Genomic DNA, 17,439 nt, shown 5'->3' with positions numbered 1-17,439 from the left:
ACAACAACAACCACCACCACCATAAACAAGCTAGCTGGGTACTTTCATATCCATACAATAAGATGACATAGAATTAGGTAGAAGTGAAAACATGAAATAAATGAATATGTATTCACATAGTAGTTTTTATTGTTATGACTTAAAGATACACACAACTTGTTTTGAATCTATATAAGAGCTTCTCTACTATTGCATTAAATGGATATACGGAATGGTCCTATGAAAACCTTAGTTTGCTGAAATGATGTTAAGTGAAGAAATTATCACTAATTTATATTGGGATTTATTATTTTGAATTATCAGAGTCCAAAAAAGAAGCTACCAAACGATGCCACGTAATACATTAAAACCAACAATATCTTTAGCATAACATTATTCGTACACAGTTCAGAACTATGGCAGCTTGATGTTGAGGTATATTGAAATGCTGAGTGTAGTTCCAGAAAAGGAGGTTGAATCTACAGTTTTGTTCTGGGTGTGAGTGTTGTCTCTTTAACTCAAAAACCTTAAATTCAAATTCACTGTGAAAGAGTTCAAACTGACTCATAACTTATCCTCTTTTTAATTTCTCAGACCTTAAATTTCACAGGAAGAGATTGTCCCTCTTTTTTCCACAGTGGATTTGAACCAGCCGAGAGGTGCAGTCTTTGTGCAGCTACCTGTAGACGACACCATTAGAATCCCTAATAGCTTCTTTCACAGGACCATACATCCAATAAACAGGCAAATAGATTAAAAAAAAAAATAAAACCTCAAGATCAAACAAACAAACAAAAAACAACAGAATTACTTCTATTTTACTTTCTTCTTGTTCCTTAAAAGGGAAAATTAATTTTCTTTTGTTAATGAACACATGTACTAATGTAGGCTTTTTGTAAAAACTCAGCAGGTTGAAGTAAACTTTCATAGAGTCGAGGATGGATGTATGGATGGATAAAGTAAGAGTACAGATAAAATATTTTGTTTCTATTGACTCCACTAATAAGGTAAATGATGCTGTTAAAGTATATTTTGTGACACTATTTCTTCATTCAGACACTGATGTTGCTAATAATTGTAAGGCATACATTTCATCTAATAGGTATATATGCACATTTTCACCATAAACTCGAAAAATAATAATAATTCATAGAAGTTCTTTTAGAGATATGAGTTGAATTTGTTATTGTTGTCATAAACAGTAGAGTTGGAACCAACTCACAGATAACTCTCTAGTGAGTTTTCAGAGGCTGTAAATCCTACAGGAGGAGATTGTCCAACTTTTTCCTGCAGAGCAGCTCGTGAATTCAAACTTAGAGACAGTGCAGTTCCTTACCATGAGGCTGCCATGAGAAATAGACATGCTTCTGCTTTTATAATTTTCACCCAGAATCCATCTGGCATCAGCAATGATATTCTTGGTGTACTGTTTTAGCCATTTTTAATGATATTCAGCAGTATTTTCCTTGTGTATGATATTGTTCACTAATTTCCACATTATATTGGATGACCTTTCTTCAAATGAGAATAAATAAGAATCTCTTTTCAGTCAGTTGCACAGGCACTTGTTCTCCGAAATCCTGGCATGGACTGGTGAGCACACTCAGGGATATATCTGTTAGATGAAATACCTCGTTTGGTATCCTTCTATTCTTGGGGCCTTTTTTGCTAATACCTTCAAGCACAGTTTGAACTTCCTTCATGACCTTGGCTCTTGATAATGTGGTACTTTCTGAAACATTTCAGTGTCAGTGAATTTATTTTAGTACAGTGATTAATTGAATTTTCTACATCCTCTTTTGATGCTTCTTGTATCATTCAAGATCTTGCCCATCACATCTCTAAGTATTACAATTTGAGTATTAAAATTGTATTTCAGTTATTTCTGCTTGAGTAACGTCAAGCAAGTTTTTCCAATTTTATTTTCTAATTCCAGCTTTCTGCACATTCAGTTATTATACTTTGCTTTGTCCTGATGTGTTCTATGAAATCTTCTGTTCAGCTCTTTACTTCAGCATCTCTTCCCTTTGTTTTGGATTCTTTAGGGAAATTTTCAGAATCTCTTCTAACATCCATTTTGGTTTATTCTTTCTCCTCTTTCTTCATGGGTGATATCTTTGATGTCATCCACAGCTCTTCTGGTCTTCAATCATTGATGTTCAGTGCTTCACACCTATGCTTAGGATGATCTTTATATTTAGATGTGCATCATACTCTAGACACAAAAAAATTGTGTAAAAAATAGAAATACAAGTGGGATTGACCCAAAATCCTATTTTGTTTCTCGTGGACTGTTTTCATTTTCTTCAGCATCAGTTTGAACTTGCACAAGAGTAATTGATGGTCTGTTCACAGTCAGCACCTGGCCCGTTTTTGATGGCTAATATTGAGCTTCTGCAGTGATTTCCGTAGACATAGTCAGTTTGATTCCTATGAAGTCCATCTGGAGTTAATGTGTAAAGTCACCATTTGTGTTCTTTTAAAATGTACTCATGATGAATAAATAATTTAATGTACAAAATTCAGTAGTCCTATTTCTGGCCTTATTTGTTTTACCAAGTCCACACTTTCTTATTGCCATTTCTTCATTGTTTCCAGCTTTTGCATTTCAGTTACCAATTATCCATAATGCTTCTTGATTGCATGCTTGATCAATTTTGGACTGCAAAATTTGGGGGGAAATCATCAATTTCCTCTTCTTTTAACAAAGAATAACAGAAGAACATCTATTTGTGTTTTATAGACTCTTCAAATACATTTGGTCATGTAGATCATAACAAATTGTAGCTAATGTTGAGAAGAACAGGAATCCCAGAACTCTCAATTATGCTCAAGCAAAACCTTTACCTAGAACAAAAGACTGTAATGCAAACAAAGCAAGGGAACACTGTTGTTACTGTTCTTGTTGTCATTGCTATTGTTGTTATGTGCCATCAAGTCATTTTTGACTTAAAGTGACCCTATGTACAGCAGCTCTGAATGCTGCTCTATCTTGTGCCAGCCTTCACTCTGACATGCCTACCTCCATTACCCTAGTCACAAAGCAATCCATTTTATCAAGAGTCTTTTGTCTCTTGTGCTGTGGTTCCACCCACCCAAGCATGATGTTCCTCTCATGGTTTCAAATTAAAAAGTTAAGTGTCAGGACTATATCCTTTCTCTATATCTATTCAATCTATATGGTCAGTAAATTATTTGAGAAGCTAGACTATATAAAGAAAAATGTGGCATCAGGATTAGAAGAAGACTCATCAGTAACCTGTGATATGCAGATGGCACAACTTGCTTGCTGAAAGTGAAGAACACATGAAGTGTTTGTGGCAGAAGATCAAAGACTATAATCTTCAATAAGGATTGCATCTCAACATAAAGAAAACAAAAATTCTCACCACTGGCTTAAAAGGCAACATCATGATAGATGGATCAAAGATTGAAACTGCGAATGACTTCATCTTACTTGAATTCACAAATAATTCACTTGAAAGCAGAAGTCAGGGGATGAGGAAAAGTCCCTAGCCAAGAATATCTGTAAATTATTATGGAGCAATATAAATTTCAGGACTAAAGTGGGCCTGATTAAGGCCATGGTCTTTTCACCTCTTGCTATGCTGCTGAGAGTTAGATAGTTAATAAGGATGAAGAAGAATTGATGCCTTTGAAGTGCAATGTTGGAGAAGAGTCCTAAAAATTCCATGCACTCCCAAAAGAACATACAGATATGTCTGGGAGAAGGTGCAGCCAGAGTGCTCTTTGGATGCAAAGATGGTAAAACTTTGTCTCACATGGGACATCATACTTGGAAATGTCAAGGGACAGCAAAAGATAGGAAAACTTTCAACCAGATGAATTGACACAGTAGTGACTGTAGCAATGGACTCAAATGTTTTTCATAGGGTCATAGTGACACTTTCGTACTTGACCTGATGGTACCTAAAACAACATATTGTTGTTGTTGTTAAGTGCCGTTGAATTGCAGGTGACTCATAGCAACCTTATCAAGGAGAGTCCTCAAAACAGAACAACATAGTATTTATTTTATTCAGTATTTTTATTTTATCTTGATTTGTATACAAAATTAATATACACTGTATTTTCATACTATCCTTCACTCACATTGTGTTTCCTATAATTATTCCTATTCATTGTATTTTATAAAATAAATCACCATTGAACTACACCCACCCTTACCGTCTTCCCAGTGATCCCCACTGCATGTGTCCCATTCCCTTTACAACCTCCCTCCATTTACCAAATTGTGCAACCCTCTAATTTCCACCCTGACAATCCTAACCCTTCCGCTTCCATCCTTTCCTCCCTTGGATCCCCATAATGTTTTTCTAATTATCCTTCTATTTTTGCAATAATGGTCTTAAGAAGTATTTTCCTGATGAGACTGAGTTAGTTTACTCATCATAATACTCTCCAATCTTTCTCAAGTTATGTATTAATTTTTTAAAAAATTGTTGCTAATGAAAGCTGTGTAGTTCTCCATTAGGTGAATGTAGCACAATTTCTCAATCCATTCATTTGTAGTTGGATATTTGGGCTGTTCCCGTGTTCTTGTGATTGTGGATAATGTTGTTATGAACTTTGTGTCTATCTTTACACAGAGTATCTGTTGTTGTTATGTCATCGAGGTGACTATGACTCTTACAGACTCTATGAACAAAAACTCTGAACCTTGCCCTATCCTGAGGTAATCTCACTCTCTTGGACAGACCTGCTCCTATTGCCACAGTCAATCCACCTCATTCGGTGTTGTCTTCTCCAGTGCTGAACCTCTACCTTCCCAAGCATGTCCTTCAAGGTCAGGTCCTTCCTCACAACATGCCCAAAGTATGTGAAAGGGAGTTTCAAAAATTCCTACCTCCTCCAAGGTGCAACCTGGTTTCACCCTTTCCTGGACAGAGGATCCTGTTTGTTCTCTTGACAGTCCATGGGATATTAAAGACTCCTCATAATATCTAGTTTTTAATAATATATCCTTTAACTATTTCTTAATAGTTACTATATCCTTAATCTATTTATTCTTTTTATAATCCTTCTTAATATATCCTTTAATCTTCTTAATATATACTTTCATATATTTCTTCTTTTTAATATGTAGGAAATATATGATACATATATTGGTATCTCACTGAAATTTAGGAACTGTTTAATCTTACAATTAATAATTTGTACATGAAAAGACAGAATTCCATTTTGAAAAGCTAAACAGTCCTAACTATCAATGTTTTGAGTGACCCTGTTTCTCTCACATTTCCACATCAGTATAGAAACTTAAAAACTGTATTTCAATATACCTTTACAAATACAAATATTCTTGAAATGCATTGAAATCTCACTTTTTTGATTTATTTTATTTTAAAACCTACGTAAATCTCCTGTTTTTATAAAGCTACATATATCTTATCTGAATTGAATCTTTGTGTGCTTATTGAAGAAAAATAATGATACCAGGTTTGGGTTTCAAAATCTGTAGAAAAGGTTACTGGAAAATATGTGAATCTTGCTAGAAATGTTTAGTATTGTTATTGTCTCCCCAATGCACTAGTTCTTGAAATAACAGTTATTGTGCCTAGGCTTGTCAGGGCTAATTCAATAATGACAGTATGTAGCCACTGAGGTGTGGGAAATAGGGGGGAAAAGAAGGTTGGGAGATAAGTAAGAGGGTTTTGTGGGCTTTTCTCCTGATGATATTCCATAGTCCTAATACATACATTTCCCTTTTATTAGAAGGCCAACAGTTAAAGTGGAACAACCATTTCATGAAAGGAAGCTAATTCACCAACATAATAGAGTGAAATTGATTTATGAGATAGGAAAACTCTGTGGTTTGTGAAATGGATGTTATTAAATTTCACAAAGAGTGAGTTGTTAAAAGAGTATTCCCTCCTAGCACTTCCCAAATGTTTGAAGGTTATCTAGTTCTCCTTCTCTCTTTTCTTTACCCTACTCTTTTCAAAACAACAGAAAAAAATCACTTCATACTGAATACATACACAAAGTAGTGCAGGTGGACATAGTGTTTTTTTATCTTTTTTTTCCAGTGGTGCCGATAGTTATTATATATTTTAAAAGTTTTTAAGATATCATAAAGCTATGTGCTTTATTTTTTATGCTGGAGTCTTTTATTTTCAAAAGGAATGCATACTAACTGTAGCATATCAAATAATACAGACTTCTGAAGGAAAATACAACTTAGTTTACATAGTTTCTAAACATAATACTTTTGTTTATATCTTACTGTGCTTTTTACTGTGGTCTTATACTAACACATAGGCATAGAGCTTTCTTTTACGTTCTTTTTTTCCTTACTAAAATATGTAATCAGCCTTTAAATTATGTCCCTTTTTGTGTCCTTAATCAAATGGTGCAAACATTCTTCCATCATAACCTATAAAAAATATAAAATATTACTTACATGTAGCACTTAAATTTCAGCCATCCTTTTACTTTTAAAATGTTTTTTGTATTTTTGTCACTTCAAACAATATTGCACTATACATCCTTCTACTCACAGTTAAAGCAAATTGCGTTCTGGAATTTTAGTTGGTATTTGTGTTAAACATTATTTAAATACAGGGAAGGAAATTAACAAATATGTCTTCTGGTTATTAAAGAATGATTTTTAGTTGTGAATATTGGAAGTTTACTAAGATTCTTTTCTCATTCTTTGATTCATACACAATCTAGAATAGGACATGCATTACAAATTTAATTAGGGGAGTAGAAGAAAGGAAAATGTATATGCAATAAACTGTTTGTTAAGCATATTAATTATGTAATGGAGAGAGTAAGAGGGGTGAATGTAGATATATTGAAACTTCTTGACACAAAACTATAGGTATGTATAGCTGTTTAATGAACTAACCTTCACAATCATTGTATTAGATTTCTGATAGTTTCTTCTTCTTTCTAATTATCACCAAGGAGAAGAATCCAGTGGAGGGAACAGAGGTCTTTAATCTGAATAAAGAAGACAATATATTAAAAGAGGTGTTATGTGAAAGCTTCTGTTAGTTACTGTTTAAATATAGAATATAAAGTACTTTTTGTTAATTTTAAGAATTATTATCCACTCAATAACAGTGTGTTTAGTAATTGTATCTGTCAATATGAAGACCATAAGTCACGTCACTGAACCATATTATGTATGCCAAGATTACTGAAACACTAAATGCTTTGTTACATATTTACTCATAATGCATTTTGCAATAGTTCCTTCTAGGTTGTAGGAGGTCTTCTCTAGGCATGTTTCTATAATATTCTACCAAAAATGTACGTATCTTGTGATTTACTTTTTTACATTATTCTACTTATAATTCATGTTTGTTGATGACAAATCAGAATAAGTGTTTGGGTATTTCTCTGTTTAAAGATGTCAACTGCATCAACAAGATATCCTAACATCAATAGAAAATGTTGAGGAAATATGACATATTTGTTAAGCATAATTAATTTCATAATATTAACTCATACTTTGCTCTTCAATTACCAATGAATCAATGGCATTACACATAGATAGACTCCATTTTTATAATTTAAGGAAACCAATACTGTATCTATATATAAATGTTCAGCTTGGAGTGTCACTAGGGGAGATTTTGAGATAGACAAGTGTGCAAGGATATTGAAATACCCAAAACTCTGTTTTAAAGAGAAGAGTAGGAGTCTTTTTTGAGTTTGTTGTTGAGACAAACAGGTGTTAGTAGAGGTATGATTTTGTTGTGGCTGTGTACCATCAAGTCTTAACCGACCCATAGCTGACCCTCCAGTGGGTTTTCAGAGGCAGTAAATCTCATGGCAGGAGATTGCCCATAATTCTCCCATGAAACAGCTGGTGGATTTGAACCATACACCTTTGGGTTTCACTGAAATTTCTTACCACTAATCAACTCCAAATTACAAAGCCTCTGTGATCCGGCAGCTCCCTCACAATCCTGCTGAGCTTCAGCCCGTTTTTTTTCAGCCACACCATCAATCCATCCTGCTGGAAGTATTGCTCTTTCCCCTTGCCTTTCTGTTTTACTAAGCTTGAATCTTCCTTCAGGAACTGGCCTCTCCTGATCATATGGTCATATATGATTCTTGTCCCAAATGATATGAAGGCTTATCATATAGAGAAGGAAATACATTACAGAGGGAATATTAAGGCAAACCTACTAATGTAGTATTACATTTTAAATGAACTTATGAACTTGTTACATGCTGTTCACATGATTTAATTATTTTTCAAAGAGTATATTTCTAAGTATTGTAAGAACTATCACTCTTTCACTTATTGTCAGTGATTCAGAATCAAGTTATAGCTGACCTTCCTTTGGATTTCTGAGCCTGTAAATAACATGAGAAGACATTTTCTATCTTTCTCTTGAGGAACCACTAGTAGATTGAAACTATCAGAGAGAAATGGCCTTTGGGTTAGTACCGAAACTCCTCACTGACTACTGTAGCATACACAGATCACAATTTCTTTGAGAGTACTAAAATCTAACTTAAAGCAAGACAAAATAAAAAAACCACAAGCAAACAAACTAGCAGAAAAAAAACACAAGGCAAACTCATTCCTATTGAGTCAGTTAAAACTTGTGGCAAATAGATTGTTTGCTCCTTAACAAAAGATATCTAGACCTTCCTTCTGAGGAACTGAAAGGTGAATTTAAACCAAAAACTTGAAGTTCAGGAGACTAGAATAAACCACTGATGCACATAGGAACCTGAATGTATTATGCTAATTTAGAGATTGGATGGATTTAGTGAAAACCTCTTTCAAGGCATCTTTGTGGCTATCTATTCATGTGCCTTCAAGTCAGAATCATCCAACAGGATTTCAGAGACTATGAATTGCCCAGGATTGGATTGTTCATCTTTCTTCCTTAGAGAATCTGGTGGATTTGAACTGCCTGACTTTGTACTGGTGGCATTACTCCTTATAGCTAAGCTGTAAACCTAGTTCTACCTTTTAAATAATAGAATTGTTGATTTAATATTTAACCAATAAGCACTCTTCATTAATAGTGAACATGAACATGATTCTATTACAAAAATATGCTTTTTTAATTTCGAAATAATTACCTTTACTATTGTCTTTTGAGTTGAAAACAGTAGTTCCTAGTCTTGTGCAGCTGCCTGGCTGTATGACTGGAAAAGATACATGTATGTTTCCATTTTCAGGAAAGATGATCCAACAGAATGTGAAAGATAACAAACAATATCTTTAATATCACATGCAAGCAAAATATTGTTGAAGATAATTAAAATACTGACAGAAATTCAAGTGGAATTTAGAAGAGGCTATGGCACCAGGGATCTCATTGCTGATGCCACAGGGATTCTGGCTAAAAGCAAACTATACCAGAAGAATGCCTCTGTGTGCTTTATTGACTATTCAAAGGCATTTGACAATGTGAATCATAACAAATTATGGCCTACATTGAGAAGAATAGGAATCCTAGAACATTGACCTGTGTTCATGTGAAACCTAGACCTAGACCAAGAGGCTGATATGTGAACAGAACAAGGGAATACTGTTGTTTTTGTTATGTACCATCGTGTCAGAACAAACCCATGGCTGACCCTCTGGTAGGTTTTTCAGAGGCAGTTAATCACACAGGAGAAGATTGCTCATTCTACTCTCATGGAACAGCTGGTGGCCTCAGCTGTGTGCCTTTAGGGTTTCAGCACAGCTTCTTGCCAATAGGCCACAGAGCTCCATAAGGGAACTTTCCACGGTTTAAAATTATTAAAAAGGTATGTTTCAGGATTGTATCTTTTTCTCGATCTCTTCAATCTGTTGGTGAGCAAGTTATTTAAGAAGCTGGACTAGATAAAGAAGAGTGTGGCATCAGGATTGGAGGAAGGCTCATCAGAGATAGTCATTATGCAGATGATACAACCTCGCTTGCTGTAAGTGAGGAGGACTTGAAGCGCATGTTGCAGAAGACCAAAGGCTTCAGCATTCAATATGAATTGCATCTCAATATCAAGAAAACAAAAATTCTTACCACTGGACCTAAATGCAACATTGTGATAGATGGAGAGAAGATTGAAACCGTCAACAACTTTTTACTTGGACCCACAATCAATACACTTGAAACCAGAAGTCAGGATATGCATTGCACTGGGAATGTCTAAAATCAGGGATCTCTTGAAATTATTAAGTAGAAATGATGTCAGATCGAGTCCTAAGGTCCACCTGGTTGTGGCCATGGTCTTTTCAATCACTTTCTATGCTGCTGAGAGTAGATAATGACTAAGGATGACAGACGATAATTTGTTGCCTTTGAGCTGTGGTATTGGACTGCAAAAGAACAAACGGATACATTTTGGAGAAGGTGCAGCTAAGAGTGCTCCTTGAAGGCCAAGATGATAAGGCTTCCACTCACACACTTCAGTCATCTTGCTAGGAAAGACCACTCCCCAGAGAGGGATGTCATGCTTGGAAAGGTGAAGGGCCAATGAGAGAGAGGGAAACTCGCAACCACATGGACTGACACCGTGCTTGCAACAATGATTTCCAGTGTTTCAGAGGTTGTGAAAATCACACAAGTTAAGACAGGGTTGAGATCTTATGTTCAAAGTTTTACTATTAGGTGTGCTTGACTCAACAGCAGCAGCAATAACAACAACAACAGGAAGTCCTTGGGAAATATAGATATCAAATAATATAGATTTGTACATAGAGATACATACAAATATATGTGTGGTATATTTTTATAAAGTTGTTAGCATCAAAGCTACATAAATTATAAGAAGATGTTAGTAGTTTTACTTTTTTACCTGTGTTTGAAAACTAAACTGAAAATTCCTTAATACATGTTTTTATTAGTGCTTTTCTATATGTTATATATATTTTCAATCCTGACATAAAATGACCCTGAAAATCTGCTCCTTTAAATTCTTCTAAAAATAACACAAAAAGTCACAACTTGAATAATTAGATTATTTTTGTGCACTTATAATTAAAATTCCTTATTTATATCCCACATAGAGATCCCAGAATACAATGCATATATGTATGCACATGTATTATACATAAAACTTATGATAATATGTATACATTTTCAATTGTGACATTTCATATTCATGTTATAAGGCTATTATAGCATTTGGGTTGTTTTAAGCCATTGTAACATAGAGTAATAAACCACTGGTAGCAAATTATCTCAGAGTTTATTCAATTTTAATAACACCTAAAATATCCATGTCAATATGAATATTGCAAAATGATAACTGAGATTTTGAGGATGCTTATAGTAACAAATTCCATATTTTAGTGGTTCTCACCTTGTGTGTAATAGACACCTGCAATCTCACCCAGAGATTTGACACAAACACTGGGTGATGGGGAGAACTATCTTAATAGCTGTCAATTTGGTAGTGCATTAGCTAAGGCTGTTACCTTTTTTTCTTTTCATTAGTGTGCTTTCTAAGATTGTCTATAGAGAAGAAAATTGGGTCTACTACTTCAGAGGATAAGAGAAGAAAATCTGATTTCAAAGAGAAAAAAATTGTTTTAATATTCACTCTTACTAAAGAAACATAATTCTTAATAAATAGCAGTTTCTTTTTTAAGTTTCTATGTAAGATAAATAGTGGAGAAAATATTTTAACTCTTATCTAAAGGCTGAAAGGCATTTGACTGTGTGGAGCACATCAAACTATGGTTAACTCAGAGAAGAATGGGAATCCCAGAATATTTGATTGTGCTTATGCATTGGACTGGGAGGCAGCTGTCAGAACCGAGCAAGGAAACACTGCATGGTTCAAAATTGAAAGGGATTTATGCCAGGGATGTGTCCAATCTCCATACCTTTTCAATCTGTATACAGAAAAGATCATCCAGGAGGCTGGGCTGTATGAGGAAGAATATGACATCAGGACTGGAAGAAAACTCATCAATGATCTGTTTATGGAGATGACACAACCCTGCTTGCTGAAACTGAGGAGGAACTGAAACACTTGCTGCAGAAGGTCACGGACTGCAGTCTTAAATACGGATTGACTCAACATCAGAAAACAAAGATTTGCACCACTGTGCTGATTGACAGGATCATGATAGATGGTGAAGATACTGAAATTATTAACAGCTTTAGTTTGTTTGTCCCCACAATCAACACTCTTGGCACCAGCAGCCAAATATCAAAAAAGGATTTGTACTGGGAAAAGTATGCTGTCAGGGACTTCTCTAGAATACTGAAGAGCAACAATGTCAGTCTGAAGACTAAGGTGCACCTGATCCAGGCCATGGTCTTCTCAACTACTTGCTATGTACAAACCACATTTGTAGTTGTTGCTGTGGACATCAAGCAACACTTAGCTTATTTATTTTCTTATACATGGATTTCACCTGATAGTATGCATAGGAATCAAATCTATTACATTTGTGGAAAGATTCACTTGAGAAGCTCAATATCAACAGCGAAAACCAGGCCAGGTGCTGATTGTGGGACAGACCACCAACTACTCATATGCAAATTCAAGCTGAAGTTGAGGAAAATTAATACAAGTCCACGGGAACCAAGATTTGACCTTAAGTCTGTCCCACTCGAATTTCAAAATCATCTCAGGAACAGGTTTGAGGCCTTGAGCATGAATGAGCGTAGACCAAATGAGCTCTGGGAGGATATAAAGAAAATCATCCATGAAGAATGCAAAAGATCATTACAAAGGCTAAAGAAGAAGAAAAGACCAAGATGGATATCAGATGAGACTCTGAGTATTGCATTAGAGCACCAAGAAGCCAAAGCTAAAGGAAGAAATCAAGAAATCAAAGAGCTGAATAGAAAATTCCAAAAGGCAGCTCGGGACGACAAAACAAGATACTACAACGAATGTGCAGAGAGCTGGAGTCAGAAAATCGAAAGGGCCTGACTCGTTCAGTGTTTCTTAAACTGAAGGAGTTGAAAAACAAATTCAAGCCATGGGTGGCAATACTTAAGGATAGTTTGGGTAGAATGTTGAATGATCCAGGATGTATAACAAGAAGACGGAAGAGTACACAGAGTCACTGTATCAGAAGGAATTGGCTGACACAGAGGAATTTCATAAAATAACATATGAGCAAGAACCTATGGTGATGTAGGAGGAAGTTCAAGTTGCTATGAAGGAATTGGAAAAAAACAAGGCTCCAGGAGTTGACTGCATGGCAATTGATATATTTCAACAAACAGACTCTGCCTTGGATGTACTCACTAGGTTGTACCAGGAAAACTGGAGGACAGTAGGCTGGCCAACTAACTGACTGGAAGAGATCAATATTTGTTCCCATTCCAAGGAAAGGTGACCCAACAAATTGTGGAAAATATCAAACAATATCATTGATATCACATGCAAGCAAGATTCTGCTGAAAATTATCCAAAAACGTCTGGAACAATATGTCAACAGAGAACTGCCAGATGTGCAGGCTGGATTTAGAAGAGGTCGCAGTACTAGGGATATTATAGCTAATGTAAGATGGATCTTGGCAGAAAGCAAAGAATACCAGAAGAATGTCTATCTCTGCTTCATTGACTATTCAAAGGCTTTTGACTGTGTGGATCACAACAAGCTGTGGCTGACTCTGAGAAGAATCTCTGAGGGAATCCCAGAATCCCAGAACATTTCATCGTGCTAATACGAAACCTATACTTGGACTAAGAGGCAGTCATCAGAATAGAGCAGGGAGCCATTGGATGGTTCAAATTCAAGAAAGGGGTTCGTCAGGGATATATTTTGTCTCCATACCTTTTCAATCTGTATGCAGAACAGATCATCCGAGACGCTGGGCTGTACAAGGAGGAATGTGGTATCAGGATTGGTGGAAGAATTGTCAACAACCTGCATTATGCAGATGACATAACCCTGCTCGCTGAAACTGAGAAGGACCTGAAGCGCTTGCTGCAGAAGGTCAAGGACTGCAGTCTTCAATATGGATTGAAGAAAACAAAGATTCTCACCACTGGGCCAATTGGCAGCATCAGTATGGATGGTGAAGAGATTGAGATAGTTAACAGTTTTAGTTTGCTTGGCTCCACAGTCAACACTCTTGGTAACAGCAGCCAGGAAATCAGGAGACGAATTCCATTGGAAAAGTCAGCTGTGAGGGGCCTCTCAAGAGTACTGAAGTGCAGCGATGTCAGGCTGGAGACTAAAGTGTGTCTGATCCAGGCTATAGTCTTTGCAATTACGTGCTATATATCGGAGAGTTGGAAAGTGAATAGGGATGATAGAAAGAGAATTGATGCCTTTGAACTGTGGTGCTGGAGAAGAGTGTTCAATACACCATGGACTGCTAGGAGAACAAACAGGTTTGTCCTGGAGAGGGTGAAGCCAGAATGTTCCCTGGAGTCAAGGATTCTGAAGCTTCGTCTGACATACTTTGGGCATGTTTCAAGGAGGGACTGGTCCTTGGAGAGGGACATCATGTTTGGGAGAGTGGAGGAACGGCGCAGGAGAGGAAGACCCTCGATGAGGTGGATCGATTCTGTTATTGGGGTGGTGTAATGAATGTGTTTGAGACAGTGAGGTTGCACAGGATAGAACGGCATTTAGGGCTTTTGTACATAGGGTTGCTGTGAATCGCAAACGACTTGATGGCACATAACAACAACAACAACATCACCTTTTTAATTATAGTATAAGACCCATGAGGTTAAAGATCTGATTTCTCCTTTACTGTTGTTATATCCTTAGTATTAAAAACGTATTCCCATTTAATAAAAGATATTATTATTTAATCAAGTCAAGCAACACAAATATTTAATACTATATCAAATACGCACTTAATAATATCACATGTTTGTGCTATGAGAGGAAAAAAATATTATGTACCATATATTCTGTGATACACAATTTGAACATTAAGTAAATACTTCCTGTGCATCAAATATCTGGACAATGATCAAGGACAAAAGAAGAATTGATGCCCTTGAATTATGGTGCTGGAAAAGAGTATTGACCATACCATATAGTGCCAAGAAAACTAGCAAGTCTCACCTAGAGAGGATGTAACCAACCTGCTTCTAGAGGAGTTTCAGGTTTTGAGACTCTGTCTCATATACTTTGGCCATTTGGCCTGGAGGGACCAGCGTTTGGAGAAGGATGCCATGCCTGGAAGGGTAGACTGACAGTGCGGGGGAGGAAGAGATGGATTGACATAACGGGGGTAATGAGAGTGGGTGTGTCAGAAACAGTAGATTGGCTCAGGATAGCGCAGGGTTCAGAACCGTTGTGCCTTAGGGTTACTATGAATAGCAGGCTTGATGACTTAATGGCACATAACAACAACATATATTTATAAGTATTAGCTATGTGTCCATGCAATCATTTTTATTTTTCTCTTGAAGTTTTCCCATTATTTCTCTATTTGCTGCAGAAACATATTTGTTGCTTTCACCATATGAAGATGTTAAAAATTTTAGTTCCATTTTCATGCTTCCCTTCTATTTTTTTTTCTCATTTGAACCTACTACTTCAGTAAATTAGGCACTTAAGAGACCTAGAGGGATGGGATCAGAGGAGTAGTGATTTTAATTAGGGCTTAAGGAAAATCCAGTTCTTACCAGGCTTAGGGAGGCCTGGACAAGGCCAAGGTGTTTATGAGTCTAACATGACAAGAAGAGAACAGGAAATCTCTGGTTTTCCTGGAGGCTGAAGTGGAAATCGGATAAGAGTGAAACTAATATGTAATTCCACATATTTCATCCCCTTTAGGGCTGCTATTTGATGCTCATGGCAATACATAATTCAATAATGTGATTCCATTATTTATTTATCACCTACTTTGGAAAAGACACTGGAGAAGCTCTAGGGATGACTAGAAAAGGTCTGACTAATAGGGACTGAAAAATAAACACATTCTATTTCAAGTTAATAGGAAAATAGCATGAGCATATATGCTAAGTAGAAGGAGAAAAGAGAAGTGCTATTAAAATGAAACTACGTGTGTTTAGAAACAGGTTTGTTTTAGCATGGGCATTTGTCTTTCTTATACCTGTCATCCAATGACTAGGGATTACTGTTCACCTCTACAGTCTCTTGGATAACAGTGGTTAAAAAACAACAGCAATAATAAAAACCATAGACCTCAAAATGATTTCAACTAATAGAGATGCCATGGGACAGAGCTAAACTACCTCATAGGGTTTCCAAGATTGTGTTCTCTTTAGGATCTCAGACTTCCAAACATCTTTCTGTGGATTCAGATGGCTAATCTCTTTTGTTAGAAGTCCAAAACTTAGTCAATTAATTCAAAGAAAGCAAAGATCAATTTGAATATTTGAGTGGGCCATTGGGGGGGGGGGAATGTGTCCTATCCATGACATATTTAATCATCTAGTAAGTCTGCTTCTCAAACTTTTTACTTTCTAACTGAAATAAATCCTTACATTTCTGTCATTCTTTCTAGGGATATTGACTCACACTTTAACACATCTAAATATTTAACCTTTCCAATGTAGTCCTCAATTAGAAAGATGCTTGAGACACTATAGACAAGGGTCTACAAAATCCAACCAATAATGTAAAGTGATACTGGAACTGACCCATGTCTATTCATTTTTTATTAATTTTGGCCACAGTTGCACTAGAATGAGTTTCAGGCTGTTGTCACTCAACTATGGCTCATATTGGTATACATTTTATGCATACACCTTATCTAGACCTGCTAGAGTTTTAACTCACTACATAATAATATTTAACCAAATATATTCCCCTGCACAGATCTCCATACGTTACATAAAATATTATTTGTGTTCCCATAGTGGAAATATGCTGCTCTTAGGTAAATATTTACACTCATTTACTGTAAAGCATTAAAGCACTAAAGAAATCAGTTTCCATGAGTTATGAAGTTGTACAAAAATACTGGATTTTAAAATGTGGAAGCTAAAAATTTATCAAATGGAAATCTAATATTCCTACCAATTTTAAAAATTGATATTCAGGTTTGGATTTAAAATTGAGAGACTATTATAATCTCTAAGCATTCATATAATATATTAAAATATGAGGACATTTAAAAAGCAATCTTATCACTAAGGATTGAGTTCCATATGAAATCTTACAATTAATTTATATGTAAAATACAAAATGAATGCACAGATGCATTAGATTTCTTTTAATCATATTCCAAATGTCATGATTTGAGATTAATTAGACTATCATAAGTGAAGCAGAAACAAAGTAAAGCAGTTCAGTACATTCCATTTCCAAAGTGTTAACCAACTGTATATTTGACTGTGTTGACACTGAAATTTCCGTATAGTACCACCCCTGTTGAATAGCACAGATCCTCTATAAATACAATCTGTTTTGAAGGTGTAAGTCTTTTAGTTATTTTCTAAAGTTTGCCAAAGGGGCATGTGCATCTGCCAAAATGAAGAACATGGGACATTTTTTGTGCCTCTAGGTGGCTCTAAAATGGCATGTCACCATCTGCCACTGGGCATGTCCTAACGATAAACATTTAAAATGCT

Source organism: Elephantulus edwardii, unplaced genomic scaffold (genome assembly GCF_000299155.1).
Source record: "Elephantulus edwardii isolate Elephantulus edwardi_28Jun2011 unplaced genomic scaffold, EleEdw1.0 scaffold00010, whole genome shotgun sequence".
Taxonomy (NCBI): Eukaryota; Metazoa; Chordata; class Mammalia; order Macroscelidea; family Macroscelididae; genus Elephantulus; species Elephantulus edwardii.
Note: the sequence above shows the minus strand (reverse complement) of the source record.